Here is a 12071-nt window from a genome sequence, read left to right on the forward strand (position 1 = left end):
CCCCGCATATTTATCTTATGGGTAAAAATGTTATAACTAAATCTTATGTTTAAAGTTGGACATAACTTCTTTATTCTATTGATATTGTGGTACTCTTTTTTATATTGGATGTAAAACTGGTTTAATAAATATATGCACCAATGATATTTAAAGAGATTTTTACATTATTAATATAACTTATTGCATTGTATTTGTTTTGTACAAATACAAATGTACATTTCATTTGCAAGTTACAAATGTAATTTAATCGTCAAATACAACTTGAAAAATGTTATTTTTTATTTGTCAGAAGTTATGTTCCAGGTTATCACATATCACATGCGGCATGGCTCACAATTAGATACAAACGAAAAGATGAACATGAGACCAGTCATGGGTTAGCCTCCTCATTGCCCATTTCGAAAAAACTCTGTCCTTTTACACACGGTTAAGCCCAACTATCATAACCCGGGTTTGATCAAGTAATAGTCTCGTTACATTCTATTATATTGTGTATTTGTCAGAAAAAACAATGCTATCTTATTTGTATCGTGTGTATCATAACCCTGGTTTGATCAAGTAATAGTCTCCTTAAATTCTATTTTATTGTGTATTTGTCAGAAAAAAAAAAATTGCTATCTTATTTGTATCGTGTGTATCATAACCCGGGTTTGATCAAGTAATAGTCTCGTTAAATTCTATTTTATTATTTGTCAGAAAAAAATGCTATCTCCTATATATATATATATATATATATATATATATATATATATATATATATATATATATATATATATATATATATATATATATATATATATATATATATAGACTTTATGGTATATTGATCAAATGTCTCCGTCATTTTCCGCATTTCGTCCGCATTCATGCTGAAATCCGATGCACCCAAAGAAGCCTCCCTTCCCTTCCTTTTTGCTTTGTTCATATCCATCGTCCGGACAATTTCTTGTAGCTCGAGTTCGTCCTCCTCATTTAAATCTAGACCGAACCGAGCATCAGAGGATGTTGTGTAACCATTCGAACTCGTTTTTGTTCGCTTTAATTGTTGTGCTGCAAGTATAAAGTCTTACTCATATTTTTTCCACATAGGACTTTTAATCAATATTTTCTAACAATAGTGCCACTTGAATGACTTTCTCACTTCCTAAAAGATAGAAATGCAAAGCTTTCTAAAGTATTTGTTCATCTCTTTAGCTGCTTTTCCGTTGAGTTTTTAGGTTGTTGTGCAACCCATCCAATTTTTAAATGGCCTTTACTATTTCTCGACACTTTGAATTCAATTGATAATTGGTACGGTACTCGTCACCTTTTCCCATCTCCTTGCGAAACCTCTTAAGAATGCGAAACCAAAAATGTTCCCCTGATTGTGCATTTCCCATCGCTAAATCCTCTAAAATGTCAACCTAAGCTTTTACCACAATTATCTCTTCTTGTGGAGTCCATGCCTGCGGCTTCTGTCTTCCTTGTTGTGCGACACCCTCCTTCACTTATTGTTTTCCTTTTCGGCGTTGGGGGGAGGGGTGGTGTGGGTTGAGTTTCACGTAAAATCTATTCATCTGACTCATCGAAGATTTGGTATTGTGGTTGAGGTTGAGAGGGTTGTGTTTGGGTTTGGGTTTGGGTTTGAGATTGAAAGAGTGGGAGTTGATTTTGGGGTTGATTTGGCGAAAGTTGATCGGGAAAAACAACAAAGATTGATAAAATATTTGGGGTATCATTTAAAACTTGCACCGGGTAAAATTGCCTAACATTTTGGTATTGGAATTATATTTGAGATTAAAGGGTAGCATCGAGTTGTGGACGGTAAACTCCTTGAGATGAATCGATAGTGTAACATCCCGAAATGAGGTATAATTGCTATTCTTGAAACTTTCCTTTTATGTCAAAATCAGTCCCTTTATATGATAAGTTGGCAAGTCAGTATGCGGGGTGTACGCATGAGTACGCACAACGTACTCATGCACCATGCAAATCGCGGAGGCCACCTAGTACGCTGGCGTACCAATGGATACGTTGGGCGTTCTAGGCTCAAATGCAAAACCCTAATATCTAATTGATCCCTATATAAACAACATTACAGACTAATTTCAATCCACCCTTATTAGCCTCCAACCCTCTCTAAAACCCTCATTTCGTATGTGTAGCTTGAGTGTGTGTTTTTGCAAGTTTGAATGGTTCTTGACCCTTGAAGAAGAAGAAGGTTATAGAAGAAGAAGAATGTGCCATCCGGTTTAGAGATCTAGAAACTCCCCACATTTGTGCATCATATTCAGGTATAAAGCTTCTTCTTTGGCTAGTATTCTCTTTGATCTCTTTTGGTGTAAGATTTATGAGTTTAAGTCCTCAAGTTTAGACCTTTTTGAGATTGTGGCTCTCCAGGGAGTTTAGGCTGTCCTTTCATGCATTTTAGGGCATCTGGATGGATAAAATTGTTTGCTTAATCTTCCCCGGTGTCTTATGCATGAGTAAAGTAGTTTGAAAGGGGTGAAATGATGTTTTAGCCTGACATAGCCATGCAAAGGCTTAAAGCCCACGACTTTATGGAATAAGAAGCTTAAAATTAATCAGATCTGAAGTTAGGATAATGTATTAACGGATTAAGACATTTGGAGAAGGATTTGGAATTCTAGGGAGTACGTTGTGCGTACTCTTGTCTACGCGCAACGTAGCCTGACTGATCCCTGCCGCATGCTTGATGAGTTGTATGCCTAGCGTTGGGAGTAGTACGCCCAACGTACCCGCTGGGTGTTGACTTTCTGTTAACCTTTGTTGACATTGGATTTTGGTCAAAGTTTAGGGTTTTGGACCTAGGGAGGGGTAAAATGGTACTTTTTTCCCTTAGTAGGGTGGACTTTGGACCCATGAGTGGTTCGGAACTTAATTTTAATTAAGGTTAATTATCTTGTTAACTATGTAGAGTCTAGATCTGACAGTTCGGGTGCTAGGTTTGCATGTCATCAGTATCAAGTGAGTCTCCTCAGTTACTCTTACCTGTGTGGTAGGATAGCTGTAATATTATGACCAGCTGGGTCTAGCTGTTGTGTTATGTTATGCTATATTATGTGCGGATTTGAAATATGTTGTAACTGGGGTTGCTGTTAGCCAATCGGGGGTTGCGGATAACCTCCTGAGCATGTTGTTAGCTCACCGTGACTGCTGATAGTCTCAGGGTTGTTGATAACCCATATATGTTTATTTTATGTTGTGCAGTATGTGGTATCTTAGGGAACTCACTAAACTTCGTGCTTACAGTTATTGATTTGTATGTGGCAGGTACTTCGCATGACCGCGACAAGGTGAAGGTCTAATTGTACACACACACTGGGAATTTATTATATGGACATGATCTTTTGTACTCTGATAACTATGACACTTGTGTTTTGAAATGATTTGTATTCGATCTAGTTGTAAAACTCTGTCTTTAATGTTTTAAAAATATTGGAAAATTTTGGCAAGGCAAATTGCGAGTGCAATGGAGATCCCGTGAGGTAGAGCAGTGTTGGGAGCAGTCTAGAACTAGTATCTAGACGTATGATGACGTTCTATGGAACCAGTAGGCCAAGTTTATAGCTATTATGAAAAGGTAGAGTTCTTGGGGTCTCGAGGGTGCGACCTAAGACGAATATGGATTGGTGTGGAAGGTAGTATTGGGTCTGTACTACTGAAAGGATTGGATATGTACGCGACTCAGGAAATAACCTCGAGGGAATAGAGAGCCTGTAGGGGTGTGAGAGTGGATATTTATGTGTTTAGATTATGCTGATGATTTTCTTATGCATTTCAGTATGGTGGTTACCTGAGGTTCAGGCTCCAGTGACCCTAAGAGGCTGAGTGTCAGTGATGGTGAGATTCGCAGGATGATTTCCATGGAGGTGGCCATCGCAATCTGAGAGGCTATTCAAGTGATGTTTGGGTCTATCAAGACCACGCTGATTGAGACCTTTGATGAGTGCTATGCCGCTGTCTGTGAGGCTGCTGCTGCCGCAGCTCTCACTGTTGCGAGACCGTAAGGAGGTGATTCATTGTGGTATAGGGAGTTCATGAAACATTGCATAAATCATGATCAAAAATTTCATTTTTAATTATTAAATAAACCATAGTTATTAAAATCATTCCATCCAAAAACATAAGTGATAGTATCAAATCAGAGTATCATATCAAAACATCAGAGTGAACATCCCATGCTAAACATCATGGTATGTGCAAGTCAGTCATCCCGAGCTCTTCCCTTTGCTACCAGAACTACCTGAAACCAAAACTTAAAACTGTAAGCATGAAGGATTAAGAAATTTTGAAGGATTAAGAAATTCTGAAGGGTAGTAGATCGAGATCCTGATGGGGGAGTGTTAACCATCTATGGTGAGGGTACTAGATCGGGATCAACTTTATGTTCTGCCGCCAGGGCAAGGTAGAGTCTGCAACATGGGTGTATGGATTTTCTAGCATATGTGGTGGATACTTGGGTTGAGGAAAAGGGATCGACTTCTATTTCTGATGTTCCGGTGGTATCCAATTTCCATGATTTTTTTCCCGAGGAGTTACCTGGTGTGCCTCCTGAGAGGCAAGTGGAGTTCCAGATTGATCTGATTCCGGGTGCGATGCCAATTTCTAAGGCACTATACCATATTGCGCCTCCCTATTGCAAGAATTATCCTCTCAACTGCATGAGATATTAGGGAAAGGGTTCATTAGACCGAGCAGTTCTCTGTGGGGAGCTCCGATCCTTTTCTTCAGGCAGAAGTACGGTTACCATATGTACATTGATTATTGAGAATTGAACAAGCTGACAGTGAAAAACCAATGCACCGACAACGTTCATAGACGACCTTTCGAACTTGTTATGGACATTAAGAATTTGTGGTGATGCCTTTTGGGCTTTCTAATGCACCGACAATGTTCATAGACCTCATTAACCGAGTGTGTAGCCCCATGTTGGATCGATCGATGATCGTTTTTATTGATGGCATTCTGCTATATTAGAAGACCAGGGAACATCATTTGGAGCACCAACGAGATATTCTTGGGGTTTTGAGGGAGAGGTTTTATGCCAAATTCTCCAAGTATCATTTCTGGTTGAGAGAGGTCCAGTTTTTGGGCCACCTCGTCAATCAGAACGGTATTTTGGTCGACCCAACCCAAATTGAAGCGGTGATGCAGTGGGAGGTGTCGGGATCTCCCTCCGAGATTCGGAGTTTCCTGGGTTTGGCAGGGTATTAATGGAGGTTCATTAGAGATTTCTCCAAGATTGCTATTCCTCTCACCAAGTTGACCAGGAAGGATGTTGCCTTTAGTTGGGGGCCTGAGCAGCAGGCATCATTTGAGACTCTACATCAGAGGTTATGTGAGGCCCCATTTCTTTCCCTCCAGGAGGGGGTTGAGGATTTTTTAATCTATGGTGATGCATCCATTGCAGGTCTGGGTACTGTGTTGATGTAGAGAGGGCATGTGATAGCCTACTCTTTGAGGAAGCTGAAGCCTCATGAGACGAGATACCCAAATCATGATTTGGAGTTAAGGGAACTGGTTTTTTCCCTCAAGATCTAGCGCCACTATCTCTATGGTGTTTGGTGTACCATCTACACTGACCATAAGAGCCTAAGATACCTTATGGATCATCCCAATTTGAATATAAGGCAGAGGAGGTAATTGGATGTAGTGAAGGACTACGATTGTGAGATCTTGTATCATCCAGGCAAGTCCAATGTGTTGGCCGATGCCTTGAGCCGGATGACCGTGGGTACCCGAATGCGAGATGTATGTATGAGGATGACTGTGATGACTCCAGTTTTGAAGATCATCAAGAAAGTACAGTTAGAGGCCATAAATGAAGAAAACCGTAAGAGTGACCGGGTGATCGACCAGGTTTTGACTTTTGATATGGATAGTAGAGGGCTTTTGACTCTCCATGGGCGGGTGTGGATACCGTATATGGGTGGGGCCCGACGGATTTTGATGGATGAGGCCCACAAATCGAGGTTTTCTATCCACCCAGGGGCCACAAAGATGTATCTTGATCTGAAACATAATTATTGGTGGGCATGTATGAATATAAATGTGGCATGGTTTGTGGAGAGATGTTTGACCTGCCGAAAGGTTAAGGCGGAGCACTAGCACCCTCATGGCAAGTTGCAGCCTCTGGAGGTTCCCTTATTTGTGACAACCTGAAATTTCTATCTTGTACAACCATTCAATTCAACCAAAGTCAGACTTGTTTTTGCTATCTTTTAGCCTTGTTAAGGGTCTGTTTGAGTGTTCTAAGCCTAGTACCTTCAAGGATAAAGTATTAGGAAGTATATTCTAGAGTTCAGTGAGCAACATACAAGCCGAAAAACTCCAAGGATTTGATGGGTTTTGGTCATAAGACATCCTATGTGCTCATACAAACCCTTATGCTTGGATCTAGGTTTCTTTATTGTACATGCTTTGAATCCAAGACTATAAACCCTAAATTCTAGCATACAAGTAATCATATTAATATGTAATTAGGTTTAAGATCATACCTTGATTGTTATGTAGCAATAACAATCCCAATTCCTCCTTGAATTGACTTTGGAATGCTTAGAGTCACAAGTGTCACTCCTCTAATGGTTCACAAACACCATAAGCAAGAGGATGAAGAGGAGAGAGGTTGGAGGCTGCCAAAAACATGTGTAAACCCTTACAAGAAGCTTAGCCCCATTTTTGAGCCTTAAGGGGTCTTTATATAGTTGGGCTATTTAGGGTTATCTAACAAGGAAACCCTAATTTGGATGCTTAAGCCCTAAACAACCCATAGACTCCTTTTATCAAGCCCATGGACGATTTCCTTATGGGTTTCCCATTAGAATTCGTCCATCCCTTAATACAAGGCAATCCATGGCCCTAATTGCAATTATTTTATAATTACAATTCCAGTCCCTTAAGTTTAATTAATCTCTTTTAGTCACACAACTAATTACCAATTAATTATTGACTAATATTAATTAAACAATATGATTTCTCCTTTAATATATTATTCCCATAATATATTAATAAATCATATTTAATCCTTTCTCTCCATAATTCATCCTATCAAGTTGCTTTGGTGAAGGCAAACCAAAAGGACCATGCACCATCGGGTCAAGTACATACCAAAATAGTTATGGACATAGACACTAATCCAACAGTCTCCCACTTGGATAAGTCTAATAACTATTATGTGTATGACTTCAGATCCTGATCTACAATTGTAGCTTTCCAAAGCCGCTGTCAACTCTGATCCTATCAGATACGCGTGTCCTTAGAAAAGGGATCATATATTCCTCCATTCTTGATAAGGGATCATCCTATCATATAACCTATTTTCGTACACTTAGGTATAAATGACAACAATCAATTTTGTGCTATTACTTAATTTATGTCATTAAACTTTTATTTGTTTATCGTTGTAACAAAAATGCTTTTAACCATAAAACTGATTACTCGATTCGTTGGAAAGTTCATGAAGAGATAAAAATCTTTATGATCGAATAAATCTTTGAAACAGGTATATAAAGAATGTAAAGCAATACTCAAGAATGGATTTGAATATGTCGAATGATTAAACTTTCAATCCTCAGTAGAGCTCGATAAAGAACTTCCACTGTAGAGGATTCTTGGGTTACAAAAAGATAACTTCTATAATTACACCGTAAAACCCTAATCGATCAGTTACGTAAAAGATGCATGCAAGCATCTATAAATACACAACCCTAGTAAACAAGATACGGATGGACAGGCCCATACCGCATAAAGGATGGGCTAAGAAGCGAGCCCAAGACGCAACACCAATAACCCAACAATCTCCCCCTTTGCGTCAATTGAGGCGAGACTTCACTCCAGCTTGCTTGCCCCTGCAGCACTGGCTTTCTTGACTGTCTTGAACAGGCAGGGGATGATGGCAAGAAGGGTTTGATGGAAGTGAATGTACCAGTTTATCATATCATTGAAGTACTTTTTATCACTATCCGTGTTCTGCTTGCAACGATTGATTATACCCAGAAGATGCTCTAGCCAAGTAGTGGTGTAGAGATGTTCGTCAGCCAAAGCAAAGAGGCATTTATGGCCTTCTGTTATAGTGAACATGACTGAGTTCTGTTTCGGGTCAATCTTTCCCATCTTCATTCGGTTTATATCGCTAGCAGAACCGACTGTGGTGATGATGGGTTTCTTCCTCAGGATATTAGCAATCTATTGATCAAGCTTGGCCACCTCCAAAATGTAGCAAACTAACATTCTCTTGAAATGGTCTATGACCGGACCATATTCAGCTTCATTGACAAGAAGAATGTTGTGCAGAACGATCCAATCGTGAGGGTTGAGGTTGGGAAGATCAGCCAGAGAGATAGAGTGCTCAGATTTTTCAGATCCCCTCAAGACCTTGAATCTGATATTAACAAAGTTACCTTCACGAACGGGCTTGAGTACCGGAACGTTGGTTATCTTATGTGCGCTCCAAGTTTGGTACTGAGGTTGAGCAGTCCTCAGGTAATAGTCTATAAGCTCCCTATCCACCTTCGAGTGAGGATGGGGAACTTCAGCTATATGAGCGAACGCATGGAAGATGAAGGCCTTTCGGGTCAGGGGCATGTCGAACTGGGAATCGACTGAGTTGACACGGTCTAGTGAGATGACCGGTTCTAGCCATAGAGTGCAAGGGGACTCAATGGCTTCTTTGATGAGCACCTCGAGGGTCCAAGGAGGAAACAAAGTTTTCTTACTTTCAAGGAGATCATGAGCCTCCTTCATCTTCCTCTCCTTGGCCTCGGCTTCCCTGACTATTCGAGCATTTTCATCCAACTCTCTCTCTCTGGTCTGCTTCCTGACCAAGATGAAAATTGGCTCTTGATCATCACTCTCATCACTGTCGCCGGCGATTTGTTTGGCTTTGGCTTGAGCACTCAAACCTGATGAAGGACCAGATGTTGGTTTGGGTGCTTTTGGAGGGACAAGTGATGAAAGTGGAATTGATTGAGGTAGGGAACTTGGAGGGGTTTTCTGTTGAGCTGTGGACTTCTTCTTTTCTCCCCCTTGTTTCGGATGGTCCTCCTGCTCAGGAATGCCTTCAATACGGCTAAGAAGGGCAAGAGCAGGAGCGAGCTTCTATGCAAGACTTCGTCTCACCGAATAGTTGAGAATCGGATCATGGGCTTCAAGGATATTGGATAAAGCTCCGTGGACATCTGAAACACAACTCCTGACCACAGCTTTCTCAGACCGAAGAGAATCGATTTCCTTCTCGGCCTGGGAGAGCTGATGAGTTGCCAAGGTAAGCTCGGAAGACTTTTGGGCAAGCTCTTCCTTTGTCGTAGATTCGGCGGCTAGAGTGGCTTGGAATGAGAGAAGACGATCCGCAACCGAAGACATAAATGATTGGTTGTCTTCTTTGAGTTTTTGGCGGAAGCTGGCAAATTGATCTTTTTCCGTCTCGAAGGAATGGACCAGCTTCTCCACAACGGTGCGGATCTTCTTAGTGTTTAACTCTGAAGCCGCCTGTAAAGACTCCAGCCAGATCTGGGCGTCTTGAAATAGTTTTTCGACTTTTTCGGTCGCTACCGCACTAGCCTGCGTTGATTTATCAATGGCAGCAGCAGCTGTGCTGATAGATGCTTCATGAGCTTTTGTAAGTGACTCCACCATACTTTGAATAGCAACCTCTGAAAAGTGAGATGTTGAGGAGGAGGAAGAAGCCACAAGATTGTCAATCTTCTCGTGGAGCTCCTTGATGTGCTTTTTGGTGACCGGAGCATCATCATCATCATCACTCTGAAGTTGATAGGGGTTGTAGTAGATGGAGTCAAAAATGGTATCCTCCCCTCCCAAAAAGGTTTCGGTTTCAGCAGATAGAGTGGGAGATAAGGGTGCAGTGGGGGGTTCGGTAGTGATAGTGGGTTCGGGTGCAGATGTAGGTTCGGGTTGTGAAGTAGAAACCCTCGTATCAGATACGTTGGTTAGAACCTCACGGGTGGTAGTGGTGGTGGCTTCTGTAAAAAGTGGTGGGGGGAAGGGTGGTTGATGTGGTTTGAAGAGGAGTAGTTATGGGGGGAATGGAAATAGGATCAGGTATGGAGGGAATGGAAATGGAGGAGGTTATGATGGGAATGGAAGAGGTGGGTATAGGAGAAGGTGAAGGAGGTTTTGATGAAATATGTGCCTCATAATCAGGGGAGTGAGGTGGGGTTTCGCCTCTAGCTGACTCATCGGAGTCAGAGTGGTTCTCTTCTGAGTTGCTGGAAGAAGAGGAGAGAATGAGTTTTCTCTTGGGTTGAACTCTCTTCTTCTTTGCTGGTGGGGAAAGATCTGGTTTTGAGGGTTTTCGGTTCTTAGGAGAAGGACCCTTTGCCCCCTTTGTTGCTTTCTTTATCTTCCCTTGCTCGGTTTTCTTTCCAGGAGCAGCAGGTTTATCTGCATCATTAATGGACTGAACCATTTCAGCAGAAAGCTCCCTTGGGCCCGAAGGACGAAAGTCCTTGTAGGCTTTCATGATGATGCTCTCCTTTGACACCCCGGCGGACATAGAATCCGGAATGGATCCGACGAAGGAAAATTTTGTTGGATCGGTGACAATAATTTTGGTGGTGTGGAAGACGCTGATGTTGGAGAGAAGGGAACCTGCAACAGTAGGAACATGGAGTATATTCATGGCCCACTTGGTGATGAGCGTCCAGAACATGGCGTAGGATACCTCAGTGTGGTGAGAGGAGGAGGCAAGGCTCTGAATGAGTTGCTGCCATAGAACCGAGCCATAGTCTAGGTTAAGGCCATGATAAAGACCATAAAGAATGGTCATAAACAGTTTGCTGGCCCCATCAGAACTAGAACTACGCTCGGAGAGCCCTTTGAAGAGAATGGTGAAGAAACCATTCCATGGGGGAGGGAGACACGATTTCTTAAATTTTGTAACCGTTGTAAGAATCTTCGTGTACCCTATATTGTAGAACATCGAAAATAATTGCCCGACGGTAATGGTGTCGGGATTAACCCTAGATTCATCGGCTTCAAAGCCTAGGAGCCAACAGAATCGTTGCTTAGAGATGGAGGTCTTGTGAGAAAGAAGATCAAAGTAGATGCGATCCACTGATCTGTCATAATGGACTGTGGAGAAGACCTGGGAGAGGCATTCCATTGGTACAAGCTCAACTTTGGAAAGAGCGAGCACTAACGGAGAGTATTTGAGGCACTCCACCATGGGATACATGTAATTTTCGTACGCCTTAGGGTTGAGATCAATCACTAGACTTTGTTGGGCACAGATTGGAAGAATGTTTGTGCGGGAAGAGGTTTCTTGTACTGAAGAAGAATCCGCCATGGTTGAAGGAAGAAGATGATGAACAGTAGATGAGAAATCGTCCGATTTTGCTCTTTTGAGTTTTGAATGTTGTAAATTGGGATCTCGCTGCTTGTTATCCGCAGCATTCACGAGAATTTCATCGAAGATCTTGTAGAGACCAGGGACGTACGAGATAGATCTTTTAACCATCTGATCATCCTCCCATACCCAAAGCGTCTGTTCATGTTTTTCGATAGATCCAATGTAAGTATCGGGCCGGAGAAGGATGTGCTCGAGTTGAGTCTTCTTCTGATAAGTTTCTTCAATGGTTCTCCCGGCTTTGGTGGCGGCAGGTTTGGTAGGTGGTGGGATGTTGTCTGTGGTGCTCGATTGCAGTGGTTGGCGTTTTTCTGTCACCATGGTTGTTCGTGCGTAGAAAGACACACAGAGATGGTGTCTGCAGAGAGAAGGAAAATGCCGGAAATATGAGATGTAGAGGTGGGGAAAGGGGTTTAATGGTGTTGGGTGTAGGTGGTGGTGGATTCAATTGTAAAGGAATCCATAGGAGTGTTTAGGGTTTTGAATTTTGAATTTTGAAATTTGAAATTGTGAGCGGGAAACTTGAAGTTAAACTATTTGAATTCTTGGGAAAAGGGATAATGGAATTCTCTGTAATATTGTTTCTACACTCAGTAAAATATGTTGTACATTATCCTAGTATTTTGCATTTTTTCAAAATAACCTATTTTCGTACACTTAGGTATAAATGACAACAATCAATTTTGTGCTATTACTTAATTTATGT

This window comes from Lactuca saligna, chromosome 3 (genome assembly GCF_052625555.1).
Source record: "Lactuca saligna cultivar CGN05327 chromosome 3, ASM5262555v1, whole genome shotgun sequence".
Taxonomy (NCBI): Eukaryota; Viridiplantae; Streptophyta; class Magnoliopsida; order Asterales; family Asteraceae; genus Lactuca; species Lactuca saligna.